Here is a 21,986-nt window from a genome sequence, read left to right as displayed (position 1 = left end):
GGTTTGCAAGGGAATGAAAGAGGGCATTCCCATCTTGGATGAAGATGGCATCCTTGGGGTAGGTTACTTCATCTGTCCTGTCATTCAAGAGGAAGTGCAGCATGGTGGCTTTGTTGGTCTTGGCAAAGAACCCATCAGGAGTGCCGAGGGAGTGAGGGACAGGTGAGAGGGAGTAGCACATCAGCTCATCAAGATCAAGTGGCTCTGCCTGAACCTGTGACTTGACGAGCAGCTGGAAGGCCAGGTTGCTCTGCTCCTGGTACTGTATGAGCTGGAATACAATGACAAGCATATAGTACAACCAATGCACCACAGCATTAATCTAAACAAGTGATTCTGGTAGGATATTATGCAAATCGATAAAAATTAATATATCAAAGCATACAACATATAAATTGTTTTACCTTTCCCTCTGAGGATTTGAGCTTAATCGTCTTGTTGCAGGCCTCCATCTTCAGCAACTTCTGCTTCTTGATGGGGTTGAAGAAGCTTGCCTCACATCCACCCTGAAGCCGATCTTGGATGAACGCCTCCTTGGCAGCCTTGCCAACAGCCTCAGCACGGAGGACATCAACCTCGACCTCAAGGGAGACAGGAGCACCGGAGGCGAGAGAGTAGAGGCGCTCCTTGTTTGTCATTTGGAAGGGGTTGTTGAAACTCTTGATGGCAGCAATGGTGGATTGGACTGACTCCTCACTTTTCTTGATCTGGGCTGGGTCCAGCTCACGATGTTTCCCAGCCTTGGGGAACTCAGGGTCATCGATAAGACCACACATCTCCAGCAACATCTCAAAGTACTGGGCTCGTGCAGATGTGGTTCGGCACCAGTGCTGATAGGCTGGGAAGTTAGTGAAAATGCCGTGCAGACCTCCTGCAAATGGGATCAATTCCAATTTAACGATCAACAGAAACCAAGCTGCCACTATAACCTACTATTCTATAATTTGACCTTCATTGCATACCTGAAGACTTGGCAAACTTCATGAAGGTCTCTTCCATGGTCTTGTCTACAGCACTCAGGGCACCAGGGATGAGGGAACGAGCCACAGCGATGGCCCCTTTCTTCATGAGGTCTGTGGCGCCAGGGTGAGTCAGTTCCAAGTTGGTCAAGAAGACCTCAAACCAGACCAGGTACCTGATAAAGTGGGAATAATGCTGTTGAGTGTTGAATGTGACTTATACTTTATATAAACTCTGAAGTTTCACAATCTTAATCAATAACTTTGTTCAGTATAATTACCTGGCGTAATTCTGACCATCAAATGCAAAGAACAAGTCCGCCATATCCCCATTGCACTTATGGAAAAGTGCCAGGTTGTTGGTCTTCACAGAGAAGAGGAGCATGAAAACTAGCCGCCCGTGGTCCATGACAGACAGCCAGAACATTGCTGTCTTGCCGAGATGACCCTTGCGGACCTTGTCTTGGTACTCCAGATAATGCCTGATGATGTTGAGGGCGGAGTCATCTTGAAGAGCAAGTTTCAGGTTCTGTCGGTCACATGACTTGATGAGGTTGAGCAGAGCCTCAGGTGTGAGCTGGATATCCTCCTCCTCAATGAAGCGTTCCAGCAGCAGCCGCTCCAGTGCTTCGCAGACGGTCTTGAAACAGAAGAGAGCCTTGGAGTATGCCTTTCCACTTAGCACACTCTTTAGGCAGCCACTTGTAACCAGATGAGCCTCAAGGAGGATCTCAGCGTAGCCTGAACCACGGCACTTATGGTTAGTGATCCTGCCAAGGTAGTTCATGGTGGTGTGGAATGGCACACTTCCAGACAAGTGGCAGGGCCTTCATGCACAGACCGAGATCAAAGGTGTTGATGGTATACTTCTGAATGACCTCAGCTGTAGCTTCCTCAGACTGCCTCAGGAGCTCCTGCACTACCTCATACTGTGTGATGGGCTGGTTGATAGGCATGTAATAGTTGATGGTAGACTTTTTTTGAGGAGTAACACCAGTGCATGAGATAAAGCCGCCCTGACCTGGCATCTTCTGCTTGCCGTTACTTGAGATCACCCTGGAACCGTTATTTCACTACAATTAAAATAATGCTTAAGTAAAACCAATTGCATCTAAAGACCAAAAAGTCAAATATATGCATAGTTATGATTAGGAACACTCATACCTGCTCAGAATCCAGACGTAGTACACTTGGAGACAGGACTTGAACATCTGGTCATTCTCAGCAGGAGGGATGAAGGATGCATTTGCAGGGAACTTGGGGCCCACTCTGATGCCAATGTTTAGTAGAGGGAGGGTCTCGGGTGTCTCAAGCTTCAGACAACGATCCATGGTCCTGTCATATCTAGGAAGTGTTCGCTCCTGACTGCTTGTGGCACCAGGCTTTGTCTCCTGGACCATGATGCCTCCAGCAATGTTAACTATGTTTGAGCCATGGACATTTGTTGTGATTTTGTTGAGGTTGTCCCACTCATTGTGGAACACCTCGTTCCCGTCCCCTGTGATGATGGAGGGTGTGAGGAAGGTTGACACTTCATCAATGGCCTTGGCCACAGCAGTCTCCAGCTCCAACCCAAAATCGTATGACTCACAGTGACCCAGTCTCTGCAGAATGGTGGTCAGCTGCTTGCTGCGGTACAAGTGACGAACTGTGGCACATAGAAGTATGTGCTTGGGAAGTTTCCACTCACCATTTGTCACTGCTCTGCAGAGGTCCTGTCCTATAGAAAGCACAAGTCGGCGGGTCTTCTCACACTTAGGGCTCTAGTTTCGCAGACCAGGCGAGGCGGGGGCGTAGTGCAGATGCGCTTCGCCAACTGGGTGTGGCCAGGCGGATTTTCCAAGTTTGGCACGCCGTTCTCGGTGGCGCAAGTACTCCGCCGTCCCTCCTACCGGCACAAGGGAGGAGAGAAGGCGTGGAGTGGGTTTGACACAGCCGATTCACATGTAACCAATCAAATGAGCCCCTGTCCTTGCCTTTAAAATGCGCTGCGCGAAGGCGTAATGAAAGTTTACACAACTGACATAGAGGTCTATTGCCGCAGGCGGAGAGGAGCTCAGGAGACAGGCGCGGAGCGGAGACCGGCGAGCAGTGCGCACACGTCACCAAAACCTCACAGGCAGGCTTCCGGAATGTCAGGCACATGAACGATGCAATAAATACCGAGAAAAACACTATTCAATGCTACGATCACAATCAGCACATACATATATCTCCATATCAACTGTCCCGTCACAGCTGATGTCAGATCAAAGGAGATTGGCACCGTTTGTGCTGATTGTGAGGTTTTGGTGATGTGCGCCAGCCAGCCAAACTTCCACTGCGCCGGCTCCGCTCCGCCTTGCGCTGAAAGTAGACGTGGTTTCAGATGGCGAGCTTTTGGCGCACCTCGGCGAAGCCTTTTGGCACGAAACTGTCACTGCGCCAAGCCGAATCTGTCGGCACCTCCCCCCGCTGCGCCGCCACTCCCATCTTGGCGAACCTCCGTCTGCGAAACTTGGAAACTGTCTGCCTCGGCCGTTTCGCCGGTCGAAACTAGCTCTGCGCGGGGTTTGCCTCACTGCGCCACCCCGCGCTGCGTCGGGAAACTAGAGCCCTTAGAATCACTAGCACCAGACAAGACAAGGGTGAGAAACCTGTCAAGTTCCTCAGGCAATGGCTTATCTGCTCGCTGGTGTAGTTCATCTGCAGTAGGTGTCCAGGGCAACACACTGGACTCCAGGAAGGCCTTCTTAATGATGTTATGCAGGGAGAGGGCTGCATCCTTCATTTGATCAGCAGTTCCAAGCTGATATGCACATGCCATGGCATCCTCCAGAGTGATACGAGAACTGTAGACCAAGTAAAATGAAAAAAATCCTTTGTTTTTCAGTGAAACCTTGGAAAAGGCCAAACATTTCCCAAGCTCTTCGTCGTTCTGTAGACGGCTCATAAGTTTCTCACCTCGATATTCAGGGTTTGGTGCACTCTGCTTCTCAAGCTCAAGGACATATAGGTGACTCAGCAAGCTGAGCTGTAGGACCTGATTCCCATCTACAATTTGCTCCTTGACATACTCTCTCACTGCACTGTAGGCTGCACTATGTGCTGCAGTCTTCTTAGCCTGGCCTGTGTCTTCCCTCTCCATCTCGCGAGTATGGTGGAAGTACTCGAGGTTGAAGTTGTTACGACAGGTCTCATGGTATCGAGCCTCTCTTGCAAAGAGATCTTCATCCTTGACTTTACGAAGCAGACTGATTTTTCCAAGAGCTTCCGCCATGGGCTCAATACGCTTCCAAGCTGGCTCTTTGTTCTTCCATGATGGGAACTTGATGGTCCTCTTGGTTTTCCCATGCACTTTTAGTTCAAACGTGTCACAGAAAATGCATTCTTTAGGAAAAAGAGAGCATGCTGCTGCTTGTGCAGCTTTCAACTTTCGAGGAGAATACTTCTGTGTTGCAGAGGGCTGATCTGCAGTAGCACTTGATGAGCTTTCAATCGAGACAGCTTTGATGTGAAGTTCAGGTAACAGTTCCTGTGGTACCCAACTGTCTCCAAGTCGACACCATCTAGTGTTTCCGGCAGCAGATCACAAACAGCTTTCATACGATAAGGCGAATCAACTGGCTCAGCTAGTCTTCTTTCACGAATATCAAGTAAATGAGACAACTGCTCGTTGGGATCACCTTTTATAGAACTGAAACAAGTAAAACGGTCATCAGATGCACTTGGGGTGTGTAATATACAAGTGGGAGTAGGGCTTTTGAGAGGGGGTTCAGACACATTAGAAGTCTGATCACGTTTCCTCTTTCCCGTTTTCATCATGGTTTGTTGTTTTTATAAAGTCTACCACTACAAAGGAAAGAAAATCAACCTAAAATTAGTTTCATGGAGCTGTTGGCCAGCTGTTTTGAAAAGTATACAAATAAAATCTTATTTACTGCTAGCCTACTTACTAAGTTGCTAAGTTAGCTAGCTAACATTATCTAGTGTTAGCTAGCTACATATCAAGTAAGCTAATTTACAAATAAAGTCTTACTTACTGTTAGCCTACTTACTAACTTGCTAAGTTAGCTAGCTAACATCACCTAGTGTTCGCTAGCTATTTAGCAAGTAAGCTAATTTAAAAATAAAGTCTTACTTACTGCTAGCCTACTTACTAAGTTGCTAAGTTAGTTAGCTAACATTACCTAGTGTTAGCTAGCTATTTAGCAAGTAAGCTAATTTACAAATAAAGTCTTACTTACTGTTAGCCTACTTACTAACTTGCTAAGTTAGTAAGCTAACTTTACTTAGTGTTAGCTAGCTAGCAGGTAAGCTAATTTGATGATAAAAGTGTCCTCATATATTATTTATATATCCATATTATCAATATAGTGACATAAAATATTTCCAGTTGTAAAAAAATGCAGATAATACTTACATATCAGATGTAAAATCTTATTTCTGTATCTTGCTGAGTGGTGATGATTGATATTTGAAATGTGTAAGTAGCAATAAATTGTTACCATGGCAACTGAGTGGAGTTAGTAAGTAGCAGCATTAGGCTGCTGTTCATGCCAGTTTGTAAATATTTATGATTTCCCTGTTAGAAAAACCAACCAACCTGGTCACCAGCAAAACCAGCATGGGGTATGCTGGTTATACCAGCAAAACCAGCATATGTTGTGTTTTGGTGCTGGTGACCAGCATCCTGTGCTGGTTATGCTGGTGACCAGCATTCCATGCTGGTTATGCTGGTCCAGCATCCCATGCTGGTTATGCTGGTGACCAGCATCCCATGCTGGTTATGCTGGTGACCAGCATCCCATTGCTGGTTATGCTGGTCCAGCATCCCATGCTGGTGACCAGCATCCCATGCTGGTTATGCTGGTCCAGCATCCCATGCTGGTGACCAGCATAAACAGCATGGGATGCTGGCCCAGCAAACAGGCCTGCAATGGCCCTTTACAAGCCCACTTAGGGCCGCCTTAAGGTCCCCCAGAATTTGCTCATTGGCAAAATGTTGGCCCCTCAGTGCTGGTCCCCCATGGGCAGCCCTCATTAACCCCTAAGGAAGCCTGCACTGGCCCTGTATGGGCCCACTTAGGGCTGGCTAGAGGGCGCACAGCAGGCAGGCTTTACCTAGCCTTCAGGAAGCCCTCACTGCCCTCGCTAGGCCCACACTGATTTTGCAGTTAAATCCCCCTATTAATCTAAAACAATAAATCAGTTCCACACATAAATGTATTTCAGCTAGTAGTGTAGTTTCCTTTGGGAGTTCCATACATCTGAAGTGGATGTAGTCATTGATGTATGAATTGTCAAAAATGTACAATAGTCAAAAGGATTCCAATCAATTCATTTATTAAATACAAAAACATTACACTGAAAGAAAAATGTTCTACTCTGCACATTACAGCCTTATTCATTTAAGACAGGGTTGTCAAACTGGTGCCATGGAGGGCCAAGAGGCTTGGCCAACCGAAACCTCCACCAGGTGATTTCACTGATTGGTTCCTCCTTTCTGATACAAGGTGAGGTAATCAGTGAAATCACCTGGTGATCTATTGATATCTATTGTTCGTGACCCCCTAGCTCTTCCTACTAAACATGGTCAACGGAACATGAGAGGAACTGCAGTCAAAATTCAAATATGAATGATTCAAATTCAGTTACTAGTGGCACATTTTTCAGCCCATACTTCAAACAAAGAAAAAGCAAAAACTGCAAAAACTCTGACCTCTGATGCTGAAAATATATTTTTGTGTGCTGCTAACATGTCCATACTTCAATTGAGGTGATGTATTGATTGGCAAAGCTCACTCTTCCCCCAAAGTCTCTTGCTAGCGCTCCATTCGTCCACCCGCTGTCTGTTGAATTCCGTAGCTACACCTTAATCTCATCCTCAACTTCAGACTCCTGAGGACTTGGCTGGAGGGAGCATTTTCTTACAGCCTCTGAAACATAAAAGTAAAGGGGCCTATATAAAATACTGTGTGTAGTGAGCAGTATCTATATGCTATTTCTAATACCAATGTTACCAAACAGTCATTTATTTTTGGCGGGCCGCCACAATATCAACACTGTCCTCCACATATTAATTTTCTATTTCCAGAGTTGCGCACCATGTTCAATCACTTAGACAGCGTAGCAGTGAATAATATCATGTTAAATATGCCGACAGAGTGGATGTATTCCTTCTTTGTGTGTGTGTGTGTGTGCTTGAGTGAGAGAGAGAGATACCTTAATCTCTCTACTTTGTGTCACGAACCAGGAAGTCAAGATCAACTCCTCTTCTGTCTGTACTTCTTGGTTTTCTGTCTCTGTTCTGGAAGAGAGAGTAGGGTGGGAACAAAGAGGGAGAGAAACAGAGGGATGGAGTGAGAGAGAAGGAGAGTAGAGAAAGAAGGCCAAGATTCTAGAATTCACATTGTTTGTTTGAAGATAACATTTGACATTATGAGCATATTTGGGTGTGTCATTTGTTGTACAGGGCTCCAGACTGCGACCAAATGGTCGCTTTTTGCAGCGACCCTTGAGACAGCGCAAGCATATTTGGCAGCCACTTGCACGTGTGCAACTTGTAAATTTGCCGACATTTTTTTTATGTCTAAAAATGTCCAGGAACTAGCGGTTATGAAGGGAAGGAGTTTTAGGGAGGTGTCGTTCAGACCTGATCACATCTGGATCAGCTGTCAGTCAGTTCAATAGCTGTTAGCTGTTTGTGTCTGAGCACATCAGTGCTGTAATATTAGGCCATATGAGTTTCTCTCTCTGTACTGTTACCTGATCAACAAACATCTGCACTGAATAAAAACCAGCATGCAGTATTTAAACTGTGCACTGTGTCAGGCAGAGGCACACAAATAAGTTTTACTGAAAAGAAACATTCATATTTTTGATTATTAGTATTGTCTGTTTTCACTGATGTCCTGATTTTAAAGTCACAGTTTAATAACCCAGAATTTTATAAAAGTGTCTTTTGTTCATCACACTTTATTGAGGCTAAATGCTTCAGGAAAACTTTTCTTTTATCACTTTTATCAGCGCTCAATGGTCAGCCTGAGAAGTGTTTTTTTTTCCCTAGCAAACAGACTCATCTACTCTCTCTGACTTAAGTCCATAAAATAATCCAAATCCATAACAGTTCACATGGGAAGTAGCTACTGATGAAAAGAAAACTATTTCTGATTAATGCAGTCATTTAAAAACTGACTGGTAGTTCTGGAATAAAAACAGCTGCTTGGTAATATTATCTCTGCTAATACTGACCACCATGCTGCCCATTACAAGTCACTTACACGCATCAGACACCGGCCTCCAAGTACCACTTCATTTTTAGCCAGAAAAATACTGTGTACGTTAAGCCCTGACTGCTAATAGTCTATTTTAACGTACAGTAGCCTTTAAAACTTGGTACACAATACATTTCTCTAGCTGTGTTTCTCCACTATGCTTGCCTCCTCACTCTTACACGTACTGAACTCCGTTTTACACTGTGGACCCTCCACGACTAGCATAAGTAAACCGTGCCGTGAGGATGCGCAAACCGGCGCAAACAAAGTGGACTTGAGTAAGTAGAGGGTGTAAGGCCATGTTTAACAAATGCCCCCTCTGTCTCCTGTCCGCAAAAACATAGTACATACGGAGAGACTGTGACATTAGCTGAAAAAGGCACAGACCCACACCGAGGAGTGTAGGTGGTGTGACCCACGCAGCTGGACCCTCAGCCTTCCTCACGCACAAACTCAGACAGGTGAACTCTCTCCCCCCTCAACATGGATTATTAAAGTTATAGTAAAAGAAAAACGTCAGCAAATTCCACGCACAACGACGCGCGTGCTTTGCGAGAGAAGCTGTGAAAATACTGGCGCTGCCTCAAAAAACGGCCAAATGCCACGATCTGGTCTCAGTTTGGAGTCCCGACTGTTGTCAGAAAATGAAATACTCTCGCAGGCCACTGTGGTAATTGGATATGAGGAATATGAGAAACAGGATGATAGGGACCACTAGCCCAACCTTATATTTATTTTTCGCTGAGTGAAGTTTAAGCTAAGCCAACCGTCAACGTCACGGTTTGCTAGCTGACAAAGATAGCTAACATTCGTCAACGTTCGAAAAAATGGCTAATGGTCTGAATTAACTAAAACCATACTCAAATACAATCCAGGAGAACACACACTATGACAATATTTGCTGTAACATTAAACTTTAAGATGAAACATTACAATTAAAACTCACCTCGGGAAAATACCACCTTCAGCCAGATGAAGTAACGGTCGCGCTCTGTTCCGGTGGGGATGTGAAGAGGCTCAAGTGCGTAGTGATATATGGCACCTCTTCAGCAGAAAATAGTTCCAAGCACGGACGTAATTTGGGAGGGCAGGGAGGACATGTCCCCTCCACTTTTTCAAAAGGCAGTTTTGGTCCCCTGCAGTTTTACAGTCCAAAAACAATGTTACACTATATTAAATGGAGACAGGTCAAGCACAGGGACCCAGCGGAAAACGGCTGCTCAAGGTGAAGCCTATTTCCTTTGAGACCGCCCACAAGCTCTTCGATTGGCTCTGCCGTTTCTTGCTTATGTGTGATTGGCCGTGCCCGCTGTCACTCAGTGGTTGTAAACAGCGCCTGGACTTGCTCTCCGGTGAAAAAAGGGGAAAAAAGATCACCGGTGTTTAGCTCGTTAGCCAGGAGTCCGTCTTCATCTATTTAAAGAATTTATTAAAGGGATAAACCCCTTGAGATGTCGCATCTCGTTTTCGAGGGGGTCCCTAACATAGGTACATCAACTGTGCAACAGAAAATACAACATAACAACAGAAATACAAACACAAACACAAAATACAACACAGGCTGACCCACACCTCACAATTCGTAAGTTGGAAAGTAATACAAAATCAAAAGCAAGAACAAGTTGTCTTGAGATGAGCAAACAATAGTGACCTAAAAATATACAAGGAACAGCTGGAGCGAATTGAATTGGGCAAGTGGTTCCAGTCCGATGGGGCTTTAAATTTAAAGGCCCGTCGTCCAACTTCTTTAAAGGTGCGTGGAACAATGAAAAAAGGGTGCTGTGTATGTCTAAATGAGTAAGAAGATCTACAGAGAACTAAGTATTGCTTTAGGTACATGGGATAGTTGAAAAAGAAACATTTAAAAACAAATTGCAGCCAATGGTAATGCATTCTGGATTGTAGGGAGAGCCAGTTAAGTGATTCATACATAGCACAATGATGAGTGTGATACGGACACCTCAGAATAAACCTACACAGGTTATTGTAAACTGTGTTAAGAGGACGTAAATGAGAATCAAATGTATTTTGGTAAACTATGTCTGCATAATCAAGAATAGGAAGTACTAACTGAGTAATAATTCGTTTTCTGACCTGAAGGGTGAAGCAGTTAATTGAACTGTAGAGTGAACGCAGGCTGCAATTTATTTTTTTTAATCTAGTCCCAAATAACATGCAGCAAGACTTCTTTTTGTTTAAAAGAAGTTTGTTATTGGAAAACCAGTTTTGAACAGCATTAAAGTCAGATTGTAATGACGATTGAACTTGACATATATCAGAGCTGGATGTGTAAATAACAGTATCATCAGCGTATAAATGAACATGACAATCAGAGCAGATTTGTGGAAGATCATTGATGAAAATAGAGAAGAGAAGAGGACCCAAGGAAGAACCTTGGGGCACACCTTTTTCCATAACGGCATAAGTGGATTGTTTACCATGTACTACAACACAATGACGCCTGTTGTGAAGGTATGCATTAAACCATAAAAGGGCTTGCTGAGATAAGCCAATAGAGTGAAGTTTGTCAAGGAGTAGATAATGGTCAACCAGGTCGAAAGCCTTGGTGAGATCTATAAAAATTGATCCAGTATACTCAGGGGCGGACTGGGACAAAAAATCGGCCCGGGCATTTTGGACCAGACCGGCCCACCACATTCGATAACGCACACCTTTCCGGTCTTTTTGCTCTCTTAAATGTGTATAACAACTGTGCAACTCTTTAAAACCATAATGCCATGCAATTAGTTAGCTGCCATCAGCAGTGTTGGGCACGTTACTTTGAAAAAGTAATTAATTACACTTACTAGTTACTTCTACTAAAAAGTAATTAATTACCAGGAAAAGTAACTATTACGTTACTTTTAAAAAATTGTTCAAATATGTCAAATTACTTGGCTGCCCCAATCATACTGGCCTATAGTACTATAGTGGAACAATAAAATACAATAGATGAATAGGAATTGAACTTTTTTATTCTATTGAACAGGCCACAACTGGCCAACACCTTTTGGGCATCTATTTCAGATCAGTAAGTGCAGGTGCCTATCAACATGAATGGAGAATGAACCCAAACTGCACATAGGAAGGTCATGGCGACAAACAAAGTATACGACACAAATCCTTTAAATCTGAATCTGATTCAATTGGTATGTATATAAAGTTAGAACAAGGCATTAAAAAGACAAAAAAAAAAAAAAAAAACAACAACAACAACAAAAAAAAACCCAAAACAAAACAAGGCAAAATAATAATAATAATAATAATAATTTAGCACCTGGGTTACAAATTCACAAAAAGAGTACAGAAATGAAAATTACAGAAACCCTAAATACCACTGTGTGTGTCATCTAGCCAGTGACAGGCAGAATGATAAGAATCACTTCACTGTCATGGTTAACAACAAAGTGAGGTAAATAAAGTAAAATCCGACTTTTGTCCGGGTGGGGAATTGAACCAAAGTGCACTATCCGCTCTACCATCGGGAATTGTGTTCCTCTGGCATTGTTTGGGCTTGTTTTTCATTCATATTGATAAATTATGAAAAAGCGAAAAAGTCCGATCGGTTTGAAAATTGACAGCCGCTTTTTTTCTCTGCGCCACTTTTGCGTTTTCTCTCCATCTCAGTAGATCCTATGAGATAACGTTCGACCTGCGTTGCACTGCACACCGGCGCACCGAGCCACAGGCTCGTGATATGATTGGGCCAGCCCCGTGTCAGTGAAGAAAAATAACCAATGGGCCGCAGAGCAGCGTGTCTCAGGGGCCGGCCCGGTGCTGAGTAAACAAACTCTTGCAATGACTTTATTTGCCGAAATCATTATGCAGGCGGGACCAAACTACGCAAAAGGGGTTGTTTAGCAATGTGATTGGGCCAGCCCAGTGTCAATCGGGCCGCTGATCTACTGATCTTACGGTCAGCTATTTCAATAATAATGAAAAAAAAAAAAAAAGTGTCGGGGGACTGTCGGCCCACTTAGCACATCGGCCCACCGGGCAAATGCCCGGTGTGCCCGATGGCCAGTCCACCCCTGAGTATACTGATTGGTGTCAAAGGATGATAACACATCATTTGTGAGTTTAAGGAGAGCAGTGGTAGTGGAAAAATTGGGTCTAAAACCAGATTGAGATGGAGATAAAATGTTATAGTCATTAATATATTGAGATAGTTGATTGAATATTAGTTTTTCAAAGATTTTAACCACCGAGCTAATAATTGAAATAGGCCTGTAATTGTTGAGGTCTAAAGGATCTCCACCTTTATGAAGTGGGGTTATTTTAGCACATTTCCAGATGAGGGGAAGGCTGCAAGTGGAAAGAGATAAATTAAATAGGTCAGCAAGGGGAAACATTAATATATGAGAGGCAAGTTTAATGAACTTAGCCTCCAGTCCATCAGGACCAGCACTACTACTCTCCTTCAACTCATCAATAACCTGACGAACCATGGAGGGTGAGAATTTCTGAAGGAGAAGGAACCTCTATTGCAGTGTGTGTTGATAGGTGAGTTGACATATGAACTGGTAGTGCCAGAAGAGTTAGAAATGGAAGAGCTATTAACCGAGGAGAAATAATTATTAAAAGCTTCAGAAATGACTGAAGGGTCTGTGACAATTTTGTTATTAATTCTCATCGAGTTTATAGTGCTTTTTGCAGATTTATTAAGGACACTATTGATACGCTTCCAAAACTGTCTAGGGTTAGAATGATCATGAGAAAGGCAGTCTTTATAATAATTAGATTTAGCTAATCTTGTTTTGGTCTTAGACAAATTCCTTAGAGATCTATAAGATTCCCAGTCAGAGGGTTGCTTGGAGGCACGGTATTTCGCCCAGGCCTTGTCTCGCTCTCTAAAAAGACAGATGAGATCTGGACTGATCCAAGGTAAGTGTCGGCCTTTCACTTTGCTTGTTCTCCAGGGTGCATGTAAGTCTATGACTTTAGTTATCTCTGAGTGCAGGAAGCTCCAGGCATCCTCTATAGAAGGAATTAATTCAAATCTATCCCATCTGATGGAAATTATGTCATGAAGAAACTGGTCAACATTTAGACTTTTACATTGTCTCAATCTAATAAATTTGGGAGGGGACTTGGGTAATGTGATCTTCCAGACACAGTAAATAACACAGTGATCACTAAAACAGTCTGATAAAACCCCAGATTTAATAATCCTAGTAGGATCAGATACAAGTATCCAATCGAGGAGAGACTCGACTCTAGTGGGTTCACTAATGAGTTGTGTGAGATTCACACCACCAAATAAATTTCTGTCAGTAGAGGATGACCGATCAAGCCAGTTGCTATTGAAGTCACCTAAAATGATTATCTCAGTCTGGCAGTTGAAGGAGTTAATAGTTGAAAGTATACACTTAGTAGAGTCAGCAGGGGCAGAGGGGGGCCTATAGATATTTCCAATAATCAGCTGTTTGTTTTCATGTAAAATAATCTTAACAAAAAGGCATTCAAAATTAATAGGATCAACATTAGGTAATAGGTGCTCAGACACAAGGTTTGAGGCCACATAGGTGGCAACACCACCTCCTCTGCTAGCCCTATCTACTCTGTACAAATAATAGTTATCAATTTAACATCCTCATCACAGATGCCGCTATGAAGCCATGTTTCAGATATTGTAATTATATTTGGTTTGTTCTGTGCAACCCAGGCTCTAAGAAGATCAATTTTTGGTGCAAGGCTCCTAATATTTACATGAATTATTTTTAAACCTTTGATTTTATCAATCATGAGCATATAGACGCAATCTTGTTAGGACAAAAAATCATTGGTGGGGGCAACACCCACATACACACGCACACAAACACGCGCACATGTAAGACACACACGGGACAAAACACAAAAGACAATACAAAGAACAAAACATGAAAATAGGCTAAACAACTCAGAGAAAACGCAATAAAGGGAAAGAGCAAGAGCATAAGTCGAAACATTAGGCCACTCCCTAGCCAATGTGGCTAAACCAAATTATAATGTGAAAGATATGAGAGGAAAGGGAAGAAGAAAAGAAGAAGAAAGAAAGGGATAGAGACAATGGGACTACTGGCCAATCCGGAGTAACCACTCCGAGGTGTTGCCATGGTGAAGGACGCGTCGGTGACGTCATCGGAGCGCGTCAATGTTTACACCGGCAGAGAAGTCATGCTGCTGCGAGTAGCAGAGGCTGGCTGATACGCTAACTACAGTTCGTTTTCTTCATATTACAAGTTTCAAATGAGCCAGTACGTCGTCTCTGGGTTTCTGTACAGTTGTCCGTCAATGAAAAGTTTATCAATGGACAGACGAACTTTTTTCTTACTTTTCCTCGCCTCCGTCATAATCGGAGAGAGCAGCCTGCGTCTCCGAAGGATTTCAGGTGGAAACTGGTCGGTGATGGAGAACTTGGATCCTTTTAGTTCTCTACCCTTAGCCATGATAGAAGACTTCATCTTTAAATCGATTGTTTTGGCCACAATCGGACGGTGATGCCCAGCCTTGGCCCTTCCGAGGCGATGGACTATGGAGAAGCGGATAGCTTCAGCCTCGGTCGGCCCCATCTTCAACTCGTCTTTGAGAAAGGATTTGGCAAGCTCTTCACTCTGCATGTGAGTCTCATTCTGTTGTTCAGGTACTCCATGGATAATTATATTGTCTCTCATGCTCCTGCATTGGAGGTCCAAGATAACATTGCCATTTTAACTTTCTCGGCACGGAGTTCAGTTGTCTGGGCTTTCAGTTCAATCACCTCCACCCGGAGGGAAGCGTTGTCGGCCTTCAGTGTCTCAATTAAGGCATTGTTAAATTCCACTGAGTGCTTTAATTCTGCCACCTCATTTGTCAGCTTCTCCAGTAGATCAACTTTTGTAGTTGTTGTTTCATGAGAGATAAGGATTCATGAATGTCGCGGAGTGGTGCAGACATATCATCCGTCTCACTGGAGCTTAGCTGGTTTCTGGAGCGTTTGCCATCCGGTTGTTTTCCTGCCATATTATAGATCGCGTCTATGTAGGCTTCCAATTCTTCGATAGTTTCTTCCTCAAATGAATCCAGTTTGGATAGCGTTAGAAAGATCACTGATTATAACAAATAGTGAGGCATTATTAGGAGAGTTGGCACCGCGGTTTCACAGCTACATGTCACAAGCAGCCATCTTGAGTTAATGCCACGCTAAGTCCAATGATCGACGACACCATGTGTTTGGAAGCTTTGGCTAAGTTGATTATGTTAAATGTTAATAGTTAACTATTCTGTGGTCTTTGAGTCAAACTGACCCGTGTTCACTTTCTTTTATATTTAAAATTATATTTTCTTCCATATAACTGCCTGAAATGGCAGATGGTTCTCTGTTACACTCACTTCAAATAAAATTGATGATCACTACTTGCATTGAATTATGGCTATATATATATATATATATATATAATTATATATTATATATATATATTATTATTATTATATATTATTTATTTTTTTTTTCAGTTTCTCCCCTCCTGTGATATTCCCTGGTCAATTTGATCCGCTCACCGCTCACGCTGGGTGGTGGGTCCAAACACTTGAAATGATTTCACCTCATTTTATCACTAAAAATGAGGTATAATTTTATGTAAATGAGGTTTATTGACCAAAAAATGGTAAAACTGTTAATTTTGAACCCTGCTAAACCTTTTAAAAACATCAATTATCTATAAAAATTATAGGCTTTTCTTGTTAAAACAAAAAGTAATATTTGTTGATGAGTTTTAAGTGATCATGTGTAGACACAATCCAATTCAAATAATGGATTTTTTATGCATTCTGTGGCAGAGGCTATAAATGCAGTCTCTCTCTGAATTTAAAATTACATTAAAAAAAAAAAAAAAAAAAAAAAAAAAAAAAAGGCCACCAAAGCGTGGGAAATGACTTTGGGCTGCCTGCACAAACCAGCATGGGCCCAAAGGTACAAAAGTTGCTCTGGACCCAAATGGGCTTTCTGTGGGCAATCCACTATTATGGGAGAGCCTGTGGCTTACGGAGAGCCTGTGGTGAGCTCAGAGCTTTGGGCCTTGCCTGGGCAAGCCAGCGCTGGGCCTGTGTAGGTTTGGTCTGGGCTGGCCCTAGCCCACAGTGCCCACAAAAAGCCTGCGTGGGCCCCACTGGGGCATGTTTGCTGGGGGATGCTGGTCCAACAGCATCTCATGCTGGTCCAACAGCATCCACCAGTATTCCCATGCTGGTACACCAGCTACACCAGCATCAGACCAGCACTAACCAGCATTAACCAGCATAGACCAGCAAAGAATCCATGCTGGTCTATGCTGTTTTTTTAGCAGGGTTATGTAGATTTTTTGTGTTATATTCCAGATTTTTCAACTTTCTGGTTTTGTTTGATTGTATTTCATTGCAAAGATATGCAAAAACAAAAACAAAACAAAAACAAAAAAAAAACAGTGGGTCACTTTCGATGAGGTGGAGATTGATGATGAGACTGATGACGATGATTATCAGTGAAACAGGGCTTTGATTACTTTTGCCTTCAATTAGCTAGTATTATCAGATTTCAATCTATGTCAGTTAGAGTGATTTCCATCCATTTGATGACCTTGCATTGGATAAGAGGATTTTGCAGGAAACTATTGCGAAACAAAAAAGCAAAAGTTATATTGTTATTAGCCTAAAATGTGTTATTTTCCTGTTTTTCACCAGTAAAGAGGGGTTGTACCATGTCAATGACCTTTCCAATTGATTCCTGGTGTCAAAATTATATGAAAAAGTGGGTTAATTTTTCTTTGTATGACATCTGGTTCAGGAGTTATGAAAATCGCTGTCTTTCGCCACTGGCGTGGACATCAATTAGAGATGGCCGCCAAATGAACCCCATGGGACATTAGTTGACCGTGGCAACATGAAAAATTCTCAACTAGACACCATTAGCGTCCTAAAAAAACAGGTTACAAAAAATGCCATGCGGGTGCATGGGAACCTATTTCTCCTGCCCGACTATAAGAGATAGAATTGGAACAAGAAAAATGAAATCAAAAACAAAAGGAGCATTGTCTAGTGCGGCAAGTGTGTTCCAAAGCACAAGTAGAGTGATGGCAAGAGGAAGAAATACTTCAGCAGAAAAGACTTCAAGGAAGATTGAAATTGGATAGCTTCATTATGGCAAGAATGAATACCAGCAAGTCAGGACCAGGAATGCTGGAGGAACAAGACATGCAAATGTCGAAAAGACAACAACTGTTGCTCAGGTTTTGGAAATGGGAAAGGACCTGTTTTTCCCAGATGGGTGTTCAACAAAGGGGCAAACTGATGATTTTACATTTTAACGTCCGTGATTTTAAAGGAAACAAAGTTCAGTTAGATGATACTGTTGGCAGACTGTATGAACAAACAAAACTGAAACTGCTTAGATTTTACATTTGCACAAAATAAGAAGGCCCTACAACAGATCACTCCTCATCTGAACTGAACGAATGTAGTGAATGTCGTTATCTGAGGATTTATCTTTCAGCATCACTGAAGGAGCAGATTCACAGCCGACTGAAGGTGGATCACATTCATACACTCTTAGAAATAAGGGTTCCAAAAGGGTTCTTCATGAGGGGCTCAGGTTCTAACCAGAACCATTTGCTTCTGAAGAACCCTTTTTGAAGAAAGGGTTTTTCAAGGCTTCTTTGTAACATTAAAGGTTCTGGTAAGAACCGTTTTGATCCAGAGAACCCTTTGTGGAGGAAAGAGTTCTTCAAGTATTGTTGAAAGCATGGGTATAAGATCCTCACCCTACATCCTACATTAATGTAATTAAACTTGCTCAATAAAGAGGCAAATAAACAAATATAATCATCCCAGGGAGAATTTTGCTGTTGAAAAGACACTTAAACAGGGTACCAGCACTGAGTCTTGAACCCTGCTCTCCCATGTAAAAGATAACTGTGATACCACTCATCCACCACTGCTATGTAATTAAACAATACATGTTGAATAGACCTCTATCCTGTCTTGAACCCTCAATCTTCAAAATAGCACTGCTATGCTGTTACCTACTGAGCCACCATGCTATATTGTTATGCTATGCAACTACAACCTCTGGAGGGAGGAGCTCATGAGCCATCAAAAGAAAAATAAGAAAAAAGAAAATGGTATTTTCTTTTTGGACTGTGGGCAGTTAACCATCCTCATCTATTTTTCCTTGAGTATGGATAGTGCAGGCACTGGTGGGATGATAATGTCAGGACTTGAATCCCAATCTCCCAGAGGAAAGGCTGAGGGTCAGTGTGTCAGGCCAGGGAGCTGGTGACCCTGCCCATGGCCATGTGGGAGCTAATAGCTGGTTTTAATGTGGATTGCGTCACATGGTCTGCCCTTCTCAGCAAAACAGGTGTGACACATCAATAGTGATTACTGTGGTTAGAGGCCAGACTGAAGTGGCAGAAGATCAAAAACTTCAGAGGATTAAGGTAAGCTAAATATGATTTCTTATTTCAGCAAGCTTGACTCTAGCTAAGGACTTTTTATGGTGAAAGGTGGACTATTTTAATGCATGCATTGTTTCTTGTTTTGATTTTTTTTTTTTTTTTTTTTTTTTTCTTGTAGAATGAGTTACACAGCTTGAACACAACTGAAGTGTGCCACTGGCTTGAGCAAGAGGGTTATAACTTAATAACTTGTATTCCTTTTTGTTTTTGAAGAGAATGATATTGATGGAGCAACCCTCGAAATTCTCTCTGAGAGGATGTCAGAGAGATTAATCCCATCAATAAAAAATCAAGCACAATTCATCAAGTATCTCGAGCAGTTGAAGTCATCATCATCATCGCCATCATCATCATTGTCAACAAGAAGAAGAAATTGGAACAGGTAAAATGCTGTCAAGATACTGTAATTCTGGTCATTTGTGGGGGAAACTTATTTCTCTACTAGTTACAGTCTGTTCATTACTATTTCACACAGCTCGGTCTAACATATTCTTGCATTTTTCCATATTGCAAACAGCTGGACCTGCTTCACTGGGTCAGTTTGCTTTCCTCAAAGCATTAAAAGATACACTTGAGGCAAAGGACCCAGAACTTTTGTCCCCTCGGAGAAATGATCTGTCACTGTATGACATCCTCAGCAGCCAAACAATGTAGGTTACTTTTATCATTATTATGGAAAACTACTGCACATTGTAGCTTTAAATTGAGATTATACTCCATATAATGGCACTTTAAGACAACATGTTCAACTTATTCTATTATTTCTCTCCCCAACCAAGGTATCCCTCAACCAAACAATATACAGAGATTTTAAGCCTGTTCATATGCAGATGTCCCTTCATGCGGGAGAAAATTGGTTCAGGACATGTGAGTAAGCACAAAACGAGTCTGTTAATGTATGTTTGCATATCTTAATTGTATAGATATAGCTACTGTACATACTGTATCTCAATATATAATAAACAGAAAATGCATTCACCTAATGTTCACATTTGCCAAAAATGAGTGTGTCTATCTTTTACTGTATAGGTGTATTTTATAAAATGGCTTGATGTTGACAATCTGGACAATACTGAGGTCAACAATCATCTCATTTTCGACTGCACTATCCCCTTAAGTAAACAATTCCTCTCTTGGTTGTAGGATGATTTACATGAGTCTCTAACAAGTTCAAAAAGGAAAGGCGACCCCTTATTGGTGACTCATTGATTTTCCATGATGCAACAAATGTGTCCAAACTTTTCTGTGGCAGGATCTGGAAAGAAGCGCCATACTCTGGGTCAACCAAGCCAGCTTTTCTACATAACCAGGCCCGCTGTAAGTCTTTGGAAACAACATATAACTTAAGCATACTTTTTAAAACATGATCATGTACACCTCATCTAGTGGTTACCTCTTACCATATTGTTGTGTCATTTTTCATGCATCATAGGCCTCAGGAAGATGGAGACTTTTGAGAGGATGAAAGGACCATTCAAGCTCATATCCAAATATGTCTACAGAGATGCTTAAAGTACACTTTGGTAACAATTTTAGTTTATTTTTGGGGTCAAACTGACCCCTAAAAGATGTTAGTAAATTTGAACATAACAGGAGGGTTAATGTGGAAACTTTGTGGTGTTCCCTCACTTTCATCTGATTCTATTCCACTCTCACCATTAGTGCTGTATGTGCCCATATGCTGATTGCTCTCATTGGACCATGCATTATTTTATTGTTTGTAGATAATTAACTGCTTCATCTGGTGCAGTGTAAGTCTACCTTGGATTGATGCTTTTATCTTCTCTCTCTGCCATGTCACCATGCTGGAGATTACATGATGTGATTATGATGCATAATTACAGTATGATGCGTCTGGCCCGAGTCCTATCATCATGTTGCTGATTCCACAGGACCTATGCTCACTTTTGACTTGTTTTCCCCTTGAACCTACCAAGCCTCTCCTCTTCTGTTGGACTGTCCTCAGAGAGTCTCCCCTCCTTATCCAACATTAGGGTTGACCCGGAGTATGGCGCTTCTTTCCAGATCCTGCTACAGAAAATTTTGGACACATTTGTTGCACCATTGAGTCACCAATAAGGGGTCGCCTTCCTTTTTGAACTTGTTAGAGACTCACGTAAATCATCCTACAACCAAGAGAGGAATTGTTTACTTAAGGGATAGTGCAGTCGAAAATGAGATGATTGTTGACCTCAGTATTGTCCAGATTTGTCAACATCAAGCCATTTTGTAAATACACCTATACAGTAAAGATAGACACACTCATTTTTGGCAAATGTGAACATTAGGTGAATGCATTTTCTGTTTATTATATACTGAGATACAGTATGTACAGTAGCTATATCTATACAATTAAGATATGCAAACATACATTAACAGACTCATTTTGTGCTTACTCACGTGCTGAACCAATTTTCTCCCACATGAAGGGACATCTGCGTATGAACAGGCTTAAAATCTCTGTATATTGTTTTGGCTGAGGGATACCTTGGTTGGGGAGAGAAATAATAGAATAAGTTGAACATGTTGTCTTAAAGTGCCATTATATGGAGTATAATCTCAATTTAAAGCTACAATGTGCAGTAGTTTTCCATAATAATGATAAAAGTAACTACATTGTTTGGCTGCTGAGGATGTCATACCAGTGACAGATCATTTCTCCGAGGGGACAGAAGTTCTGGGTCCTTTGCCTCAAGTGTATCTTTAATGCTTTGACGAAAGCAAACTGACCCAGTGAAGCAGGTCCAGCTGTTTGCTCATCATGAGGTCTTTGTAATGTGGAAAATGCAAGAATATGTTAGACCGAGCTGTGTGAAATAGTAATGAACAGACTGTAACTAGTAGAGAAATAAAGTTTCCCCCACAAATGACCAGAATTACAGTATCTTGACAGCATTTTACCTGTTCCAATTTCTTCTTCTTGTTGACAATGATGATGATGGCGATGATGATGATGACTTCAACTGCTCGAGATACTTGAGGAATTGTGCTTAATTTTTTATTGATGGGATTAATCTCTCTGACATCCTCTCAGAGAGAATTTCGAGGGTTGCTCCATCAATATCATTCTCTTCAAAACAAAAAGGAATACAAGTTATTAAGTTATAACCCTCTTCAGTTGTTGTTCAAGCTGTGTAACTCATTCTACAAAAAAAAAAAAAAAAATCAAAACAAGAAACAAATGCATGCATTAAAATAGTCCACCTTTCACCATAAAAAGTCCTTAGCTAGAGTCAAGCTTGCTGAAATAAGAAATCATATTTACCTTACCTTAATGCTCTTAAGTTTTTGATCTTCTGTCACTTCAGTCTGGCCTCTAACCA

General features: G+C 42.0%; 1 long non-coding RNA gene across 1 annotated transcript; it reads left to right on the top strand.

Annotated features, from left to right (window-relative positions):
- Positions 1-18,601: 18,601 nt before the first annotated feature.
- Positions 18,602-19,236, top strand: LOC115372191 (uncharacterized). Its single transcript, XR_003929431.1, has 3 exons — positions 18,602-18,645; positions 18,877-19,045; positions 19,181-19,236. It is a non-coding gene; the product is annotated as an uncharacterized LOC115372191 (long non-coding RNA).
- The last annotated feature ends 2,750 nt before the right edge of the window (positions 19,237-21,986 follow it).

Source organism: Myripristis murdjan, chromosome 15 (genome assembly GCF_902150065.1).
Source record: "Myripristis murdjan chromosome 15, fMyrMur1.1, whole genome shotgun sequence".
NCBI classification, from domain to species: domain Eukaryota; kingdom Metazoa; phylum Chordata; class Actinopteri; order Holocentriformes; family Holocentridae; genus Myripristis; species Myripristis murdjan.
This window is presented reverse-complemented; position numbering and strand designations above follow the sequence as displayed.